Below are 5,223 nucleotides of genomic sequence, written 5' to 3'. Positions count from 1 at the left end.
AACTTGTCAAGCTGACACAAAACAGTAACACATTTCTGAGCTGTTACACCGGCGCTGCTAACAAAACTGCTTTAGATACTGTGCAGGGCTTGTAATACTCAGGAGAAAAGAAGGAGAGCGTAGGGGACAGGACCAGTCAGAGATAGAGAAACTGTGGGAGTCAGGTATTGCCTGTGGCCCCAGCAGCACTCTATCATTTCTTCATCTTTCTTTCTGGTATTTCCTCTCTCTCTCTCTGTCGTTTCTCTCTCTTTGCCCCTCTCTCCCTCCTGTCATCCATCTCCTCACAGCTCTCTCTGACAGTCTATTTGGCCCGCACAGCCCTGTCATCCATTCAACATGTCAGTCCCGGCGACGACACCAATTTCACACTGACTGGTGATTGTAGCTGTGCAGGCAGGACCCGCAGTTATAGAGCATCCGCGCTATCGCTAAAAGCCTGTGGGTTCAACTCCCATGACAGCCGGGTCACAGAGTCGACCCCACAGCGAGGGGTCAGAGGTTCAGTGAGAATGCTCATCACCAGCGGTGGAATGTAACTAAGTACATTATCTCAAGTACGCTACAGATTTGAGTTACTTTTTATGCTCTTTTTTTACTTCTACTCCACCAAATTTAAGAGGGGAATATTGTACTTTTTACTCCGCTACATTCATCTGACAGCTTTCATCATTAGTTTACTTTACAAATTAAAATTTTTGAACACAAAACACATAAAATGTGTAAAATATGATGTATTATTGTACATTAAACTAGCCAACAATATATAGGCCTACAAGTCTAGGTAAGGCAGCTTTATTTGAATAGCACATTTAAGCAACCGGGCAGTTCAAAGGGATTTACATAAAACATTAAAGAGTAGTTAAAAACAATTGAAAAATTAAAAACAAATCAAATATGAGAATAAAAGTAACAGTACAGTATTAGAAATTAACAATTATTTAAGAAAGGCAAAATTAAAAAGAGAGGTCTTCAGGCTTTATTTAAAAGAACTCAAATGTGACACTTATTCTGCATTAAGTACTTTTTACTTTTAATACTTCAAAACCATTTTCCCGATGATAAGAACGTTTTAAATGCAGGACTTCTACTTTTTTAGTGTTTGTAGTTTGGTATTAGTGCTTTTACTTAAGTAAACAATTTGAATACTTCTTCCACCACTGTTCATCGCTCAGTACAAGGTTTTATGACGCAATTAGTCTTTACTGTATTTAAGGTACAATTGAGTAACAAAATGTGTTGGATTGGGTAATTTTTTTACAATCTCAATATTTTCTTATGGTTTTGGTTATGATGACTCTCAGTGTTAAAATCATTTTACTCAGCAGCTAAGCTCAGTGAGATGTGGGGGCCCGGCTATGCAACAGAGCGGACGAGGTGATCAGTACAAGTTTAAACAAGTTGCCAAGGAAACCAATATATTTGGAAGTGAAATGATGTGGACCCACTTTATACTGTATGTCTATTTCTATTGTCAGTTGCATTTGCAGTACGTGTGCAAAGCTACAATAAGTACAGTTCAATGGTGAACTTAGAAGTGGCTCTGCAAAATTACAAACAATTTGGATTTTGAATCTTTTTTTCATTTAGTCACATCCTGCGTACTTTTCTACCTACAATTTCTTAGAGAGCATGGCTGTTGCTTTATCTTCCTTGAGTTATTTAAATGTAAACACAACACTATTTATTTAGTGTATACACACATTTTGTTGAATGTTAATAAGTTATGCCTGCTACATGCACTCCTTACAGGACACTGTTTCCATTGACAGATATAATCTGCACTAAAGATCCCAAATATCCAGTCTTAGCTTCACGTATCCAGTCTTAGCTTCACGTATCCAGTCTTAGCTTCACGTATCCGGTCTTAGCTTCACGTATCCAGTCTTAGCTTCACGTATCCGGTCTTAGCTTCACGTATCCAGTCTTAGCTTTTTGTACCTCCGCAGAGAGGTTGGTTCGTCTGTCAGCAGGATTATGGGAAAACCCTAGCCACTTGGTGGAAGGATTCAACATGGACAGGGGCAGAACCCATTCACTTTTGAAGCAGATTTGACTCACGGGGCAGATACACAAATTGTTTTTTCACTTTCTGTAACATTGCGAGATAGGGCATGGCATTGGCGCAGGTCATGCCCTCTCCAAGTGCCACCATAGTTTTTTTATTTGTTACAATTTAAAGAGTCAAACATGTTGAGTGAATCTGTAGGTGTCTTTTTGTAGTGTCGACCTTCATAGTTGAGTGGAGAGGGAAATCCACTCCGATAACACATGGAAGGGCTTTGATATCCTCTGGGGAGCCGAGAACTAAGACCGCATGCAGTCCTGATACTGTGATGCTGTTTAAATCAAGCTGTCATCAGATCTCACTGGAAAAAGTCACATGTATTAAAACTGGAAATGTGGCTTTTAACACGACACAGATGACCACACTTTCAAGGGAACTGTATATTTTTCCTAGTGGTTATCTCAAGCATTTTATCTTTCCCATCTAGTTTCTTCAATCCAGTTCATGTATTCTGTTTTTATCTTGGCCCCAATGGTTTCATTACATCACCTGCACCTGTTTGGATTTCCTCTGTTTTATAGGCCTAAACATCTTTTACATAACACAAGCATGCTGATCACTGATAAAGTGACCTACTGCATGACAACATTTGGCCTGCATTCCTCTGCACTGGTACGGTTACTGTCGGGTTGGAAGGCTTTTGTACTTCACTGCTAAAACAAGAGAGTTTAAGTGTGTAGGAGGGAAGCCTGGGAGGAAATCTGAGCGAGCGAGAGATCCAAAAATCACTATAGCTCGCCTACAAAAGCCCTGTAGGGACCCACAGTGCGTTTGTGGTTAGCAATAGTAAATTTGCTTCATGTTACTTTTACAGTAATTGCCTGTTACGGTACCATTGTGAAATTCTTAGATGAGAACACAATGTAGGCCATAGGGAGTTCTTGTAGGATACTGTGTCTGTAAAACACAGTTGTGTGTTCCTTTGTATTAATATTGACATCCATCATGATTGTCCATCAAATATTGCCTGTAGGCGGTGGGATCTGATGACTGCCAAGGACATTCAATACTCTTCAAAGCATTCACTGACCCCCTCATGTTGTGTATGCATATGCATCCATCATGCTTCTACACTCATTTATTCAGGTTGTTCCAGTGGTGGAAGACATTTAATTATCATTTAGGTAAACGCAGTAGTGCAAAAATCTAAAAAAGTACACATTTACTAGTGAAATACTTAAGTTTCTTAAGTAACAGTACTAAAGTATAGTCAGCTAAATGTACTCACAATATCCGTAAAAAGTAAAAGACCTCAATAATCAGCAGATTGGCTCTTGTCAGTATCAAGTATTGGATTATTAATACTGTTGCATTAATGTGTAAACAGCATTTTCATGCATTGTTGTGGCAGGTCAAGGTGGAGGTCATTTTAACTACTTTATTTACAGTTAGATAGGTAAGTCTGTAAACATATTATTATTAATGAGCTGCTGATGTTTAAAAAGTAACCAGAAATGATGTCAGTCAGATACAGTTAGTGGAGTCAAAATTGTAATTTAGTGGAGTGGAAGTTGCATAAAATGTACAAATACCTCAAATTTGTACTTGAGTAAATGTAGCCTCTAATTACACGCCACCTATAGTGTTTAATTATATATTAATATGTTGTGAGTGCACCTACTTGAAGATATTACATAATAGCATTGTGATAGGCCTACTATAGGAGGTAAAAAAAAGAGGTTAATGTCAGTTTAAAGTCACTCTTAAAACTGCAACCATACCTCCCTATAACTCCCTATGCTAGTGGTGTAGGCTACACTTGTATATATATTTGTAGTTTTATGATGACTAGAGAAAGAGAGAGTTTAGATGGAGATGGGGAAAGAGATGCAGTAAAAAGAGAGATGGAAAGCAAGATTATAGAAGCTGCTTACCTGCAAAGAAGGTGTAGAAATGTGTCCACGCACAACTAGAAGTCCTTTCATCAGCTCCTTAATGTCGCTTCACATCACTGACAACAGCAGCAACACAACGATCACCCAGTCCTCTCTCTCTCTCTCTCTCTCTCTCTCTCTCTCTCTCTCTCTCTCTCTCTCTCTCCCCCTCGCTCGCTTTCTCTCTCTCGCTCTCGCGCTCTCTCGGGACTTGGCCTCTCCTCCTCAGAATAGCGCTTCGTTAAACTCTCGGTGATACCCGAGATTTACTCGCACGATGATCAACCCTGAGCAGAGAAGCGCTCCGGTCGTCCGAGCATCCTCCTCCGAGCGGTCCGTCCTTAGCTTACAACCTCCTCACTATCATCACCAGCACTGTCACCACCCCCCCCACTCCGCAGATCTTTTATTTATTTGGCTTCTTTCTCAATGGACATTCCTTTGTCAATAGCGGCATCACCATTTGAGCTCTTATCTGCCTTTCTTTCCCGCATCCTCATCATGTTCGTCTGACTCTGTCCTGTCTCTGTCCCGTGCCTCGTCCCGTGGCTCGGCTCGGCTCGGCTCCGCAGCCCAGTAAGTGTGTCATGCCAGGGGAGAAAGGCGCATCATTCAGGACAGGCATATTCAGATGATGAGACAGCCAGCCAGGAAATGCCTCACCAAACCCGAAAAAACGTGATTCTCTGAGAAACGAGTGCAATGATTGAAATCCCCCCCCCCCCGAGCTACAAGTCACAATGTTACTGAACTGTGAAAATTATATTAAAATCCCAGCAAAACCCCACAGGGATTGTCTGGTCGGGCTACAGTTCAGCCCCAATAACACAGATACATTTAAAAAAACCCAAAAAAAAAACATATATACATAGCAATGCCACAAAATAAAGTGATGTACAGTATGTGTACACAGGTAATAAAGATAAATAAATAAAAATAAGTTAAAAAAACAACAACCATAAAGCTGTTATGCAGGCTACATGCAAGTAGGTACAAATATGTAGGCTTATAAAAAAAAAAGCAACAATGACCAACAACATACAGAACAAGTGTTACTGTATGCATTTTAAACTAATACAACTTGTGACAAGAAATACATATTGAATGGGTAATGTAATAGATTACTTTTAAGTATCATTTGGGATGTCATAGTGAATATTATAGTGACAGATACAATGTTGAATATGTTAAGGTCTTTTATATACTCATAATCAAAGTGCACCCTTAAAGAACCACACCTGCTCATGCAAAAATACATGAAGTGGGTACAATATGCGTGTA

The 5,223-nt window shown here is 39.8% G+C and overlaps 1 protein-coding gene across 4 annotated transcripts in view; it reads right to left on the bottom strand.

Annotated features, from left to right (window-relative positions):
- Nucleotides 1-4,584, bottom strand: part of bean1 (brain expressed, associated with NEDD4, 1) — a 53,101-nt gene extending 48,517 nt beyond the window's left edge. For 3 of the 4 annotated variants that reach the window (XM_032541852.1, XM_032541851.1, XM_032541853.1), the window contains exon 1: nucleotides 3,943-4,584. The gene's annotated coding sequence lies outside the window, so the exon portion shown is untranslated. The remainder of the gene's footprint in view (nucleotides 1-3,942) is intronic. The other variant, XM_032541850.1, reaches the window with a different exon arrangement.
- Nucleotides 4,585-5,223: the final 639 nt, after the last annotated feature.

Source organism: Etheostoma spectabile, chromosome 17 (genome assembly GCF_008692095.1).
Source record: "Etheostoma spectabile isolate EspeVRDwgs_2016 chromosome 17, UIUC_Espe_1.0, whole genome shotgun sequence".
NCBI lineage: Eukaryota > Metazoa > Chordata > Actinopteri > Perciformes > Percidae > Etheostoma > Etheostoma spectabile.
Note: the sequence above shows the minus strand (reverse complement) of the source record. Positions and strands in the feature narration are given on the sequence as shown.